The sequence below is a fragment of the Callospermophilus lateralis genome, chromosome 1, assembly GCF_048772815.1.
Source record: "Callospermophilus lateralis isolate mCalLat2 chromosome 1, mCalLat2.hap1, whole genome shotgun sequence".
NCBI lineage: Eukaryota > Metazoa > Chordata > Mammalia > Rodentia > Sciuridae > Callospermophilus > Callospermophilus lateralis.
The window spans coordinates 143,734,407-143,750,737 of record NC_135305.1 but is presented as its reverse complement, the minus strand read 5'-3'; the positions used below and the strand labels follow the sequence as shown (position 1 = coordinate 143,750,737).

The following is a 16,331-nucleotide window of genomic DNA, read 5'->3' as shown; positions in this document are numbered from 1 at the left end:
TAACCAGAGGTCACAGGAGCAAGGATGATATTTTGCCCAAAGCAGCTTGAAGAAATTTGAATGCTGAACCTCCACCTCCTGTCTCTCCTTTTGCCCCACAGCTGATTTGTGTGGCTTCCTATTAATAATATTCCCAGAGGATTCATAATTTGAATGTTGGCCAAACACACACTTACCCCAAAAATCTCGAGATGAATGACAGTGGTCTCAGAGATCCCAGCTGTGCCATGCATTTGAGGACAGAAATCAATTAAGAGAGATGTCCCACAAAAGCATTCAAGGACTCATTATGGTTTGGATATAGGGTGTCTCACAAACCTCATGGGTGAGGCAATGTAAGAATTTTGAGAGGAAAAATGAAGAGGTTATGAGGTGTAAACTAATCAGTGGTTAATCCAAGGATATAGGTGGTAACTATATACAGGTAGACTGTGGCTGAATGAGGTTGTCACTGGGGATGAGACTTTGAGGTTTCTATTTTGTTTCTGATCTCTCTGAGAGACTGAAGTCTCTCTACTTCCTCATTGCCATGATTCAAGATGCTTTTTTTCTCTATGTCATTAGGCCATGATATTCTGCCTCAGTTTAGAAACAGAGCAATCAAGATGGCCATATATAAACAGACAAATCTCAAAGCCTGAGTCCAAAAAAAATTCTTCCACTAATTTTTTCTTGTCAGATTTTCATCACAGCAACAACAACATATCTGACTAATCATGGACCAGGAAGACCATTCTATACTCAGAAAGCTGCTCTAGGCTGCTAAATTCCTTGGTAAATATCCTGATGCCCCATCTATTGCCACTCTTTCCTTGCATTTGGTAAAATGAAAATCGAGCCAGATGTCCTAGTTATTCTAGGTTATGAAAGAGTTGAAGCATCAGAACCATGCTGAAGGTGAATCCAAGGACACATGAATGACCTGACTCCTCCTCTCTACGTAGTGGCCCAACAGATACACATAGGTGGGCACGAGTCACAAGATTGAAGGGATTCAATTCTAGCCTCCATAGCTTATACAACAGAAAGCATTTCTCCTAATGCCAGAAATATACATGTGATCAATTTTGAGAAATACACTAAAGCTATCACATTTTTAACTAAAAATGGCACCATATTCCACCTGTGTCAACCAGAAACTCATTGCCACTTCCATGATCGCTCAGTCTCCACCTGAAGATAATTATGATATCCAGGCTACATGTAATAAGATGATCCATAAAACAGCCACCACCCCAAAAATGTGCATCTTTTCCAAGCAAGAGAATACAATACACTTTTTGACCTCAAGTATGTTCATTTTCCCCCACCTATGATATTCTGTAAATTAGATATTGAAATAAAATCTTAACTATTTTTTTTCCTTTTGAATTAGGGATTGAACTCAGGTGCACTAGACCACTGAGTCACATCCGCAGGCTATCTTGTGTTTTATTTAGAGACAGGGTCTCTAAATAGCTTAGTACCTTGCTTTTCGCGAGTCTTCTATGATCTCATGATCCTGCTGCATCAGTCTCCTGAGCAGCGGGGATTACAGGCATGTAACACTGGGCTTGGATATTTACGTATTTTTAACACACAATGTTAGATGACACTAGAATCAGACAGAGGATGAAAACATATTCAAATATATTCACAATAAAATAAATATTTTTCCATAGAATTCTAATTCCTGTGATCATCATTGGTAATTTCTCACTTCACAATTCTAATTCCCTTGACCACCAAAAAATGCTTTGGCTAGTGTTGATCTCTAGCTAGTAGTGCCAGGTGGAATGCACAAATCATCACTCCAGACAACATAGGTGCACCAATAGCCCTGCTGAGTTGGATTGTGTTGGTATTCTGACCATAACTGAAGTACAAGGAAGGAATAGAGAACATGCTTCTTTCCATGCATTGCCTCCTTATTTTGAGTCAGCAGTGGCAACCTAATTCCCCTGAGTATCAGGGGAATTATTATGACCCAATAGCCCCAACTTGGTCAAATGTTCCTTGTCATGAGTACCAAAAGGGAGGCTTGGACACAGGTTACAGCAGTCATTCTTGTGTCCTGTTTTTGGAACTAAGTCCTCTGACTAGACCAAAATAGGGTTGAATTACTAAAATGAGAAGCAAACATTTTACTAGTTGGTCACTAGTGTGTGGAGTCACTCCCAGTCCCAGGCCCTCATTCCAGCTCCAGGAATCCTGCCTATGCCACAAACATCATCATGTATTGGATATGGGTGTAACCACTCACCAAGATTCATCTTTGATTTCTCAAAAGCCAGTCAACCTTTTTGTCAGACCTGGTGTTTTAGGATGTTGGGGAAATGTAAGAGTAGTTATGGCAGGAATATGGCTGATTGCTCCCCTTTATTGGCTGTGACATAAGCATTGTGCTCAGAAGCCCCATGTTGAATACCACGATGGTGGTTAAGGTGTTTACTAAGTTCATGGATAACAGTTTTGGCAAAAGCACTGCAGGCAATGAAAACAAGCTCCCTCAAGGATAAATGCATATTTCACTGAGAACTAATGTCAGTCTGCCATGATGAAAGGTCTAGTGTCATCAATCTGCTCTGAGATACCCGGCTGCTTCCCATAGTAAATAACCTCATATTAGAACACAGGTTTGGAATCCGCTGTTGTCATCTGGCAGTCACCTCTGTGAGTGAAAATATGTTGTCATGACCACAAGAATAATCTCTCTTTAAGAAAGCATGGGCATTTTGTTCATGACCTGCTTGGGGAAACATATTTGTGTCTAGGGAAGGAAGTCACCTGAGAAACACCAATTGAATTAAGATCCACTTTATCATCAGGATAATTTCCTTCTGATGACAGTCTTTGGTGATTATTACCTGGCACCAAAATATCTTCATGATTTTGCAAACACATATTTATTTTCTTTATAGTAAAACTGTGATGATGAAAACAGGCACTTAAAATCAACATTGCATTTCTTTGAACATAAATGTGAAAATAGCAGAAGCTTGTAACATTGAACAGTTAAAAGATTGCTTTTTTATATCCCCTATTAGATTATTTACATACCTTCTCTCTCTCTCTCTCTCTCTCTCTCTCTATATATATATATATATATATATATATATATATATATATATATCCAAAAGCACTCTACTGTCATGTATATCTAAAAAAAGAAATAAAAACTATAAACAATTATACTATATAGATTTAGAAGTGTTGTGTTAGTATACTATTTAAATTATGGACTTTCATAAGGCAGTTTTTCAAAGAGTAGTTTTGAAACAAACATCCATTTCCTTCAAAGTGGAATTTATTCTAATAAACACAAATTAAATTTACATATCTGTCTGTAAATATAAAAGGGTAAATATTATTTCTGTTAACAGCTTAGTTTTTAAAAAATTACCAATCATGTTTCGGTTAGTTTGTTAAGCCAATCGACCTTAACAAATGTAAATGAGAAAATAGAAAACAGATCAAATATTTTTGAGAAAATTTTACTGTTCAAATTCACATGTAACATAAATATATAAAACCTATTTCAAAGAAATGATATGAGAAAAAGAATATATCATAAATAAGTGTTCATCTAATCTTTTAGAAATGATACTTCTTGATATAGTAGGTTATTTTAATTTGGTTCAGTTTGCATAATAAGCTTTCACTGTATTACTATTAGACATTGTTGGACTGGAGCGTTCAGGTTGCAGTAGTGTCACACTCACCTTGTACCGAAAGCCTCATCTCCTCCCATGGGACACACATTGGACTCCTGGGATAGTGTCTGGTACTGGAAAGTTGGAAACATGGGACCTTTACCATGTGCCCATGCAGAGTACTGGGGGTGAACCCTGCTCTTGCTCCTTCCCAGATGCAAATTTTCCAAGATGTTAGCCTCCTTGTCCTTCTGAATGGAAAATCACACAGGTCTGGCCTCATGTCGAAGTGATGACTGATGTTGTTTTCTACCTACAAGCAAAAGGATTTGCACCATGAGCTGTTCTTCAAAAGATGCGTAATTCTTTGCAGTGTGTGACAGGACTGTTCCCAAATCCCCATGGTCTACATTGATATTCTCCTGGAGAGATTGCCCTAAGCAGCAGAATTTGTCTTCTATCACCAAGTCCTCTATTAGCATACATCTAGGGGATAAGACTGTTCTTCCAGCTAGGGCACCATAAGCACTGTGGCATATGTCACTGTGTCTCCACACAGTGGAGTACATACACTTTCCTCAACTTTCACTGAAGCTTATATACAAGTCAGCCTCCACGGGCCTCAGCTCTGGGAGCCAGAGCAGGAGCCAGTGCAGAGAGGCACACTGGGTCCCCAGTAGACAGTGCCCAGTTATTACCCCTGCCATTCCTCCTCTCTGGTGTTGGTGCCAAGGAATTGGGGACGTGATCTGTGGAGCCTGGCAGGGGAAATGAAAATCCCAGAAAACCTGAAGCAGGTAGTGAAGGACAAAAGCTCTTGAGCATCCTCTCTAAATTCTGCAGGATCTTCAACCACCTCTAGTTACTGCCAGAGGAATAAATTAGCAGAGTACCATCTGCTAATGTACACACATTAAATGGCAGTACAAAAAAGAAGAGGTGTGCAAAATTACTTGATTATGTGGGGACTATTGTTCAGTTATGATAGAAACTAAATGTGCTGTAAGAGAATGTTCTGATTTTTATGACTGCAAATTGGTTTGACCACTTGAGAAAGCAGATTGGAGATTCCTTAGAAAACTTTTAATGGAACCACCATTTGACCCAGCATTCCCACTCTTAGGTGAATAGGCCAAAGATTTAAAATCACACCATAGTAATGCAGTGACATCAGTGTTCATAGCAGCTGAATTCCCAGTAGATAAACTGTGGAAACAATCTAGATGCCCTTCAATATTTGAATATATAAACAAACTGTGGTACATATGCAGAATGCAATATTATTCAACCTTAAAGAAGAATGAAATTACAGCATTGACAGGTAAGTGGACAGAGTTGGAGAATATCATGGAACAAAATAAATCAACCCCCAAAATCCAAAGGCCAAATATATTCTCTGATAAGTGGAGCAGGTCCATAATATCCTGGGGGAGAGTCAAGGGAAGAATGAGAAATTTTGGATTGAGCAGAGAAGAAGAGGTGGAGCGGAGAATGTGTGGGAGTGAGATGGTGGAATGAGAAAGACATTACTACCCTTTTTATGGTATGATTTAATGAATGGAGTGACTCTTCATCATCTAAAACCAGATAAATAAAAAGCTGTGCTCTATTTGTGTAAAAAATTCAAAAACTTCAAATATCTAGATTTTAATTTTCTTGATAGTATCTTTGGCCCCAGAGGATTTACCAATAAAGAGCTTGAGGAAGAAACTGTAGGTAAAACAATGGCCTGAGGCAAAGACTCATGAAATATAAAGAGGAGGAGCAAAATAGAGCAACTGAATTGGGAGCATACACATGAAGATTCAGATGTACTAATCACTGTGGAAGGTTCTCAGAATAGATCAAAATAAAACTATAGAGGGCCACTGAAGAATTGAGGCAAATACTGGTACCTGCAGCAGAAAGATAAAAATGTTCAAACTGAGTTAAAATTATAGAACCTTTATTTTAATCCATCCAATAAAATTGTGAGAACAAGGTACATCCAATGATGTGTCACTGTATTGGGCAAACTGAAGAAGATGCAGCTGATGAAGCTTCTGATTCTGAATGACACCTGCAGAGATGCCAACATTAAATCACCAGCCCTTGCCTTTTCTCTTGTGGCAACAGCCCAGGCTGCTCCTACAATCATAACTGGGGCTGCACGTTTTCTCTCACCAGTGACCCTACTGCAATGCCTTTGATCCGACAATTACAGACATCTGTCATGCCAAAAGGAATTTCTCACATTTCTGCTGCAATTGTCCCTCCAGGGCTAGAGGCTGGATTGATCTACACACCCTATAAATATCTTATATGTTGGCACCAACCACTTCAGTGCTTGAGTACCCTATTAAACCCAATGGTGTGTGAGGTGCAGTGACTACTAAAGTTTGAAGGCCCAATATGTGTGTCCATCCTTTCCAAAAAATTGTGAATGAAGGTAGAGCTGATACTGGTAACTAATCTATGAACTTCTGGTCTCTGAACTCTTTGCCCAGTAATGACATGACCATGTCTACCTACTGATCACTTAAGTGGTTATTGATTTTGCTTTCCTGTGGTCATTGCAGCAGACTGAGGGACTTGTCTGTTCATTAATCTTACAATCTAGATAAACAAAAGATAAATAAAATGTTGTCTTCAGCTCAGCTTTTTCTCTCCCAACTCCATCCCTGTGTGGATGAAAAGGGTTCTAGAACCTGCACTGAATAGTCGTAAAATATTTGGTCCCAAATCATCCCATAGCACTGATCATCTTTCAATGTGTTACTCCAAGATTAATTTACATTTTCATTTAATATGCCACTGCTCTGTTTGTTTTTTGTTACACATGCAATTGTTTTGATTTATTTATAATACACACTGTGCCATTATGATTTTCATTTTGTTTTGTTGGTTGAATAACTTGTAATACTCAAACATTTGAGGTGACAGTGAAAAATTACACTATAATTTCTTTCAGCTTTATTTCAAATATATTTAACCTGAATATTTTGGATGTTTATCAAAGGTCTTTTATGGGCAAAATAAATTTATGAAATAATAGATGTTGGCTCTGAACAAATTTTGAAAACTTAGTTGACAAAATATTGGATCAATGAAAAAGAAACATGAAATTTGAAATCTGAGTGCCTTGGTACTCAGTATTACCATTTTTTTCTTACATTTTTTTTAGTTATCACTGGACCTTTATTTTATTTATTTATATGTGGTGCTGAGAATTTAACCCAGTGCCTCACATAGGCTACTTGAGTGCTCTACCATTGAGCTACATCCCCAACCCATCATTTTTTTAAAAAAATATTTTTAGTTGCAGATGGACACAATGCCTTTATATTATTTATTATATGTGCTTAGGATCAAACCCATGGCCTCACATGTGTGAATTAAGTACTCTAATATTTAGCTACAACCCAAGTCCCTGTATTATCATTCTTTATTGAATTTATTTCTTTTTAAAGTATATATTTTAAGACGTAGTTTTTACAATATTATGTAATTTTAGCATGTTCAGATTGAAGTGATGCTTGTATGTTACCATAGAGCAGACATTTATATTTTGACTAGAGTTTATTATTATCTTAATAGTTTTCATGCTCTATATATACAGCAACCAACCTATTTCCAATGAGAAACATGTCAGTTAATGTACTTAATGCCATTGGTACAAGTTTATAATGTATGTTTCCAACTTGTTTTATATGTATGTGGTTTAAAAAGAAAAAAAAAACTTCTTGATTGAGAAAAGGATACAAACTGTAAAACCACAATTTTCATAAATGAAAATTGCCAAGTGTTTCCCAGCCCTTTCTTATATTGGGTGTCCTGACTGGAGATTTATTTAGCTAATAAATGGATCAATTAATTAAACATATTTGAAATTTAGTTGGGATTTTACTTAGATTGCAATTTAATTTTTTGTTTCTTAACTGTATCTATTCACCCACATCATTAATTTAGTGAATGTTATAATAATAACCTGAAAATAAACCTAAAAAGCAAACTGAGGGGTTTGGGAGGTCTGAGGGTGATGATGGGGATCACCAGTGTTACTGCTTTGAAATTCATTGAGATCTACCTCAGGAACATTTACCGTTGTTTAGTGTGTTTTATTTTACAGAATGAATTTCAAAAGCAACTGTTACAAAGGAAATATAATTTTATATAAAAATTTAACAAGAAGTACTAATATTAAAATTATTAAAGAAAGAAAACATAAATCTGTAAATTCTATACGTAATAGACTGTTATGATTTTGGAACCATAAAAACAGCTCCTTTTTCAAATGTTGCAGGCTAATTCCAGGTGCTGTGCACTAGAGGTATCATCTTAGCTGTGTCCCGGGGCCAAAATTACTTCTTTTCCTGGTGTTTATGGAGTCTATAACACAGAATCTGATAAAAAAAAGTTCACGTGGGATAAGTTGCTGGCCACAGAGAGTGTCCAGGACCACAATTGTTTTAGGATATGCAAGATGAAATTGGGCCCTGATCTCTCCTGGGCTCTGGGCAGGGAGCACTGAGGCTGGTATGCTGCCTTCAGCTGAGGGTGTTGTCTGTGGGCATAGAGTGTCTATGAATGTCCTCAGCAGCAAATTCCCATAGACATTCACCTTCACAACCTTCTGAGGCAGTTCCTTAGACAGTGAACATGAGGCAATGGGAAGGGTTCTCTAGGACATTTGGGTGTAAAGGCTGAGTAGCACACATCTGGGACACGGAGGAGAAGCACCTGTGATGACACAGGGTGGAGCAAGGACCCTGGCTCCTCCAGCCCTACCCTCTGTAGCTCCATCCTCAGACAGCTCTGTGCACTGATTTTAACCAAATGGTACCTCCCCTTGCATGGCCATGGTCACATGCAACTGGGGCCACTTTAGTGCTCTCATTTCTTCTGATGGATTGCATAAAGTGCAACAAAGAAACTTAAGGAAGCAATGGAGCATATGTGTATTTTGACCTCTGCTCTCCCTCCCATTCTTTCCACACTCAAATTTCCTCTTCCTAAACTGCTTTATCACCTTTGCTGCATTTAACCCACATTTTAAATCAGGAGAGGGCCCCTGTTACAGGAACTACTTTCCAATTGTGTAATCTTGACCTAGAAAAGGAAGGGTACATTCATGCATGCTCAGAGCCAGCAAAGGCAGAAGAACCCAGCTATTCAGTGTTCACTAGAACAGATCCAGATTGTTTATGTATCATGCATCAGGCAACAACTCAATATTTCTGAAGCCCCCAACAACTCAAGCTCAGTGCATGGCCATGCAGTATTGCTCAGTATGATTCAGGGGTGTCACCTGTGGTCAAAACCAGGACAAGACTAAGAATGTTGGTGCAGTGAGATTTAACAGACTTTCAAGGTCCAAGGACCTCAAAGATCTGGACGAGGAAAGCACATTTAGAAAAGTCATAAAAAGAGGGAAAGATGAAACATGTAAAAGCTACAGAGTCTCTACATAAGAAAGGATAAATATTAGAAACCAATAGGAAATCAATTATGTACAGATTTCTGCTCCTTTTCTTCTTCTTCTCCTCCTCCTCCTCCTCCTCCTCCTCCTCCTCCTCCTCCTCCTCCTCCTCCTCCTCCTCCTCCTCCTCCTGTGCATCAGTTTCTACGTCTTCTCTGTGGACCATGGCCTTGATGGTGATAATGTGACCTTAGAAAAAAGAAAGACAGAGTTAAAGTTGAGAACTTGCGTTGCTCCTGCTCCTTGTGTTCTACAGCCAAAGTCAAAGCTCTCCATTCTTCCTCTTGTCTGCATTCCTGTCTCCTGGTCTCCAACACCTCACCTCTGCAATGAGAAATAGATCTAGGATACCAAGAGCTCTTTTACAGTTTACGTTCTGCCACAGTACTCAGTAGGGGTATCTGTGTCATCCTGTTCCTCCAAGATGCAGCCACAGTCTCCCTGACTTTCTGGAGTTAGGTCTCTTGATACAAACACATTCAGATTTTCCTCCTAGTCCCAGGGCTAGGGAATTAGATGAAGACTGGAGGTTAGAGACATGTTGAAAGAGGAACTTCTCCCCACTCTTTTACAGAACACAGTGGCCTGTCCAGAGAGTACTGAAACAATTTTCTTTAAGTTGCCCACATTTGAGAGTTTATCTTAAACCAGGAGTAGACAAAACAGAGAAGAGAAATGCTGCTCTATGAAGCAAATATGCAGAGAGGAATGTTTTGAATTCTTACTCACTGCTTAGAACTAGAGAGATCTTTAATCACAGGTTCACAAACTGACTCTAAGAAAGTGTGTTCCACTAGATTTTTCCCATGGTGGGTTAAACCTAAAGTGCAGATCTTAATTCTTTCATGCCAAATGCCAAAAATAAAATAGCCTACAATAAAATCCAAGCTACTTAATGTGTAGTAGAGGCAAATTCAGGACCAAGTGGGACTTGAATGGAAGATTGTGTTTAACTGTCAAAGCAGAAAAATGTCTTCTTACAAACTGGATACTCAAAGTCACTAGGTCTACTAACTCTTATTTTTATAAAAGCAATACATATTTCTGTTTATTTTTATTTCATGCCAATTCCTCATTTCTCACATGAGTAGGTGAACTCAACTCCCTGAAGGACACCTTTCCCATTTTGTCATACACCTAGGGCTGATCCTACCTGCAAGCTCTTCCTCGTCACTGTTTTAATCATAATCTTTGCTCCACATCCAACCTTTAGAGACACAAACATCAGCAACAGTGTTACTTAAGATTGTCTCATGCATCATTTGTCACAATTAAGCTCATGATGGTTGCTAGGGTTGGATGATGTTTGTCCCGTGCTGGATTGTGTGATTGAGGCTTTGTCCTTAGTATGGCCATAATGAGAGTTGTGACACCTGTATGAGGAAGGGTCTGCTTGGAGATGATGAGGTCATTTGAGGGCATGAGACTCAGAAGTGAGAATATAGATTTCTCAAACCCTTGTTAGATCATGCTTATATAAGAAGAGCAAATAAATCTTCTGATCCCTGTTGGCTTCCTGTCACCTGATGTGATGTCTCCCTCCTGCACCTGAATCCATGCTGACACCACCAACCATGGAATGCAGCTAAGAGGGCATTCACTAAAGCCAAGTGTTTTCCAGTGCCATGCTCTTGTATCTCCAGAACTGTAAGCTAAACACACCTGTATAAATTATTCGGTCTCAAGGGTTTTGTTATCAGCAAGAAAAACAGAGTCATACTAACATTAATAGTCAGGATCACCCTGATCTATGTTATGGCTTCTCAGACCCTCTCTGAGCTTTGGGGAGTCAGAGGCCTCAACAGGATGCTGCAAACAACTGCAAATCTTCTAGTGAGAGAGTGGAACTGAAGGAGTCAAATTTTAACTACTTCCTTCCATTGGAACATTATTACTCTCTCCTTGAAACAGACCAAGCTGACATGCAAACTGTGATGCCAACAGTATCAGGAATATAAAATCACAGAACATACACTGTGCCATCTTCAGAGCAGATGTCCACAAGAGAAAGGGATTGTTCTCTGCCTTATGTACATGGATCTATTGGCCACTTGAAATGTGGAACTGGGTTAAGGCTTTGAAAGTTTTGTATTAACATTTAAATAAAATTAAAATACAAAGCATATCCAAATAGTGATTGTTCTTTTGAATGGCCAAGGCCTGGAGTTCAATGATGAAGCAAGCATGAATTTTCTTCCTCTGGGTTTCCTTGGATAGCAGTTTGCTAGCTTAATCTCACTCATCATTTATAAGTAGACTGTGGGCTCACGCAAAAGTGTCAGGAAGTCTCTGAGGGACTGAGGACTCTACATCAACAAAGTCAACATTAAGATCCAGATGGCTCCCCAGTAGGTCAGGTACATCCCACCCAGATCTGATGAGAAATGTGGTTGCAGAGCTTGGACACAATGCACTCTTCTTAACTTCCCTACCGATTGTCACTCGTCCTGGTCAGATCCCAGGTGGATAACTGGCTCACTGTAGAGCCCCACATGCCAGACAAGTGAGATTTTAGCAGAGTGGCATTCATCAAATGCTGATAGAGACTAAGATTATGACACTCTGTCCAGGGATGAGCTCAGAAATTAGGAGGAATGATGAGCATAGTGGTTCCACTCTCACAGTGACAAGTCAGTGTCAGTATCCATGTATGTATGATTAGAAGAACCTAAATAGCATTTGAGACCAACAATGTGAAGACCTATCAGAGACACTGTCAATATGATATCCTGCAGGCCAAATAGGGATCAGCACAGACCTAAACTGTGGAATCAGACACCACCGCTTAGCTGAGCTTGACCTTCACTGGAGCCCATCTTTTGTTCTGTAAGTAGATAGCTGCAGCTGTGCTGGTCATCACCTAATTTTAAGTCCCTCGAGTTTAAACATGTTTCTCACAATGTAGTGCCTAAAAAAGACACAAAAAGGCAGGTTTCAATGTCAGTTGGAATATGCATATAACGCCCTTCCTTAGTTACAGGAATCTCTGGCCTGGGCATCTTCTCTGTCTCAGATTCCTACCATAAGTCAGCACAGTGTGCTGATGGACCTGAGGGTCACTGTTAAGGATTGGCCCTTTCCAGAACTTTGTGCTTAGAATGGGGTTTGGAAAATAAATTCTGACACCTCTCAGAGAAAATGTATATGAACATGAGAAACTGTCATGAGTGAAGTGTGATGAACAATCAAATGCCCTGACTAAATTCAGGGACTACTTACAGGTGAGGTTTGTTATTAAATTAAGAGGCTAATGGTGCAGTACAGGAATGAAACAGAGCTTTTTCCTTATGGAATGTCGTGAAAATTTTCCAGGTTTGTATGGGATATATTTTGCATGTTAATTGAGGTATTCTTGGAATGGAATGAACTGCACACAAGGAAGTTTATCATTTGCTCTACTTACACATATACAAAATCATGATTTAATGAACATGGCATTTTTTAATATGTGGACAATGACATCTTGGTGTGTGTGTGTATATATATATATATATATATATATATATATACACACATGTGCACAAATGAACACACAGGCACACTAAGAATCAAGTGACATGGATGTACACAGAGCAACACCAACACGTATAAATCTCTCACTGAACTATTCACATCATTCAACTCACACAAGTGCTTTCAGGAACTACATAAAATGGTTGTGTGTGTGTGTGTGTGTGTGTGTGTGTGTGTGTGTGTGTATGTGTGCATGTGTGTGTGTGTGTGTGTGTTTGTGTGTGTGTTTGTTTTAATCAATTTGGACCAAAAGCTCCTCACTTCTCTTTCTCAAGGAGGTAGTGGAATTACTGAGACTCTGCACTCAAAAGGAAGGAAGACTCTCCGACCCTTGGCATCATGTACATTTGGCATCAGGAAGAGAGTGAGACCAGGTTACATACCACTTATGGCTCCTCTTGAATCCTCCTGTAAATACAGAAAAGAAGTCAATATAAAGATCAAGCCATGCTCTGTGTCTTGTGGGCACAAGTCTTTTTTTTTTTTTTTAACTTGGTGACATTAGAAAATCCAATGAGAAAGAGGTCAAGACAAGGGAACTCAAAGGCAAGGACAAAGCAAACATACACTCACCAAATGACACAAGCTTCTCTAGGGAAATTTGTGTCACAGGTCTATATTAGGTGATAAATAAAGAATTCAATGGACAGACAGGCACAAAGATTGCTATCATACAGTGTGTAGCTGATATTCTTTCTTGTTAATTTGCCTTCAGTGAGGTCTGAGTAGGCAACAGACACCCCTGTGAGAACCTGCACACTCAGAAAATTATGTATGCCATCTCCAGGAAACCATACCATATTATAATAGAAGGCGAAACTAAAGAGCAACATTTGTATTTCAGAGGAAGATAAGCAACCTTACCATGGTTTTTGATGGGGCCTCCCGACCAATGCTTTCTCCAGAAATTAATTCCACCATTCCATTTGGGGGAAATAGAAGGATACAGAATGACTATTAGTATACAGATTTATTGCTTATGAATTGTTCACAGCATTTCTTGATATGGACAGCAGCGAAAATATACAGCAAAGAACAAGAATGAATGAGAAGAAGAACCTTTCCATTTCCTGCTAAACCATAACCAGGTGTGATATGTACATTTGATATGTTGTACCCCTAGGGGCATATCTTTCTAGAGATGACCAGTGAGGCCACTTTAAAAGTAGGCAAAATATTTCACATCTGTGTAGGAGATATGAGTACAGTAATATATTGGAATAACTTGGAGTGTGATATATTGCAAAATGATGATTACAGTTTTCTATCCCAAAGCAACACCATCAGGCTAATTTCCTGAATTCTTGTATCTTCTTTCACTTACAGAGTCAAGAACCTGGAACTTTTGACTCAGCATTATCTCTAACCTCAGAGTGGGCCTAGTAACCAGAACTTAAGATCTGGGTGCCTTGAAGTGTGAAGGAATTGTATCATACAAATCATGAATTAATGTGGTTTTTTAATTTTAGAAAATGGACTTTTGTGCTGGGCATGTTAGAACAGAATTTCTGAGGAAGCTCCCACAGCCTCACAAACACATACACAATTATTACACATGGACATGCTCAGAGATACCTCCCCACCCTCATTCACATAAATGCACACCACCCAAAAGACAGCTGTTTCAGAATCATGGTAGATGGCCATGATCCTTTACTGGATTATCACTTTGTCACCACATCCCAATTCTCATTTCAAACAAAATCTAAATCCCAGATAACTTTTTACATAGAAACAGGAAGGAATGTCTGACCTATCTAAGTACAGAGGTTTTCCCCAGCATGTTAGGGAGTTGAGAATACTTACAGTTCTCATTTGCTGCAGAGGCTACCTGTAGTTACAGAAAGGAAGACAGTGTGAGCATGAGATCATTCACACAAATGTACTGTTGGCTGTGGTGACATTAGATGACTAGATGGGAAACAGCAGTTGGGACAAAGATCACAAAATAAGGCAGAGAGGGCACTTGTGAAAAGACATGAGCTTTGGATGAAGTATTTCTCAGATACAATTTGATGACATGCACAAAATTAATTTTCTACCAAGGAAAAGTGCCACTGAGGAAAATGTTCACTGCAAACATTTGACAATGTTTTTTTTTTGTCATATGTTAATGTCATCTTGAATCATTCTCACAGGTAATAGATGTGTAGTTGTAATTTCACTACAAAAGAAATTGTATGAGTCACCTGTAATGAACACTCTCATATTTTCATGAATGAATTTGAATTAAAAGGAACAAAACAAGACCTATATCTTAGACAAAGAAGCATCACATTATCTCAGCAATATAATTTGTTTGGTCTCCTCCCAAATCAATTGATGCCACTTGCATGACGACCCAATTGTAATCTAGGGAAATACAGTGTCACTGTCAGTATTTTGGTTTGCTGATGAATTTACTCCAGGGGATTCCTTACTGCAGACATGGATCTAGAGTGTATGGAGATGGTTGTTTAACACACACTGGCTCCATTGCTGCTGGAATATGATTGTTTCTGAATGGCAAGGGAAGGAGTATACCAGGAAACAAAACTTAAAAATAAAAAATAAATGGAAGAAACTACAATGAGAAATGAAATATGCTACTGTTACACTAGAATGTTTTAACATTCCTTTATAACACTTAACAAATCCATCAGGAAGAAAAGAAAAAGTATACTCTTGAATCAATCATCTCTATTATGGGTCAAATTACTTCCACCCAAATACATGTTTAAGTCCTAACACAAGTACCTCCAAATTTCACTGGGTTGAAATGAGAGTCATTGTGATCTCAGCAATTAAAAGTATCCCCTTGGAGCAGGGTGGATCCATTCTCCAAATAGGGCATCTCTTCTCATAAGTAGATGGGGCACATTCATAAGGGACTAATGCCACATGATGATGGAAGCAGAAACAAAGTGTTGCAGATGAAAACCAAGCAGACCAAGGATGGCCACCAAACCAGTAAAATGGGAAAAAAAATTCTTCCCTAAAGTTTTCAGAAGGAGCATGGTCCTGTTAACAGGTCAGTGTGGGATTCCTGGGGAATATAGCTCTAAGATAGTACAGTTGCATTACTTCAACCCAAGAAAGCTGGTACTTAGATATGGCAATCCTAGGAATTTACCAAAACCATTATCATTCACATAGATCTATTTGGCATTTGTACAAATACTTCATACAACTATGAGAAAATAAAATTTGTTTTCAAGTTCGCATAAGGTATTCATCAAGATAGAGTATATTTTGGCCCTAAACATTCCTTGGTATCTTGTACAAATTGGCTGTCAGGAGAAGGGAAGTTGGCAGATTCGAGGAAGGATGCACCATAGCAGTTCTTCAGTTCCAGTCTTAGAAGGGCAAGAAGAATGTTTCTCAGTGAGGGAGGAACTAAAGGAACTCACCAAAACTTAATAGTGAATGGAAAAAAAAATAATATAGGCATATAAAGTCAGAAACTTAAGTAAAAGAAATAATGCATTGCAAAATGGAAGCAATATTATGATAGAGAGAACCTTTATTTCTTGTTGCTCCACAACCTGTAATGTAAACTTCCCAAATACTCTTTCCTCTCAGTGAGCAAAAGAGGGGTTTCACTAAAACTCAACAGTGGACACTCAGGGAGTTTTAGCGAATCAGAAATTTGGGTGCCTTAAACAAAGACAAAAAAAAAAAAATGTTCATGGGATCCAAGCTGGTGGTGGCAGAAGCAGCTGCAGCTGCAGCTTCAGCAGCTGCAGCAG

At 38.7% G+C, this 16,331-nt stretch overlaps 1 pseudogene; it reads left to right on the top strand.

The window, feature by feature from the left end:
* The first annotated feature begins 1,106 nt into the window (after positions 1–1,106).
* On the top strand, positions 1,107–5,990 carry LOC143399351 (KH domain-containing RNA-binding protein QKI-like; annotated as a pseudogene).
* The last annotated feature ends 10,341 nt before the right edge of the window (positions 5,991–16,331 follow it).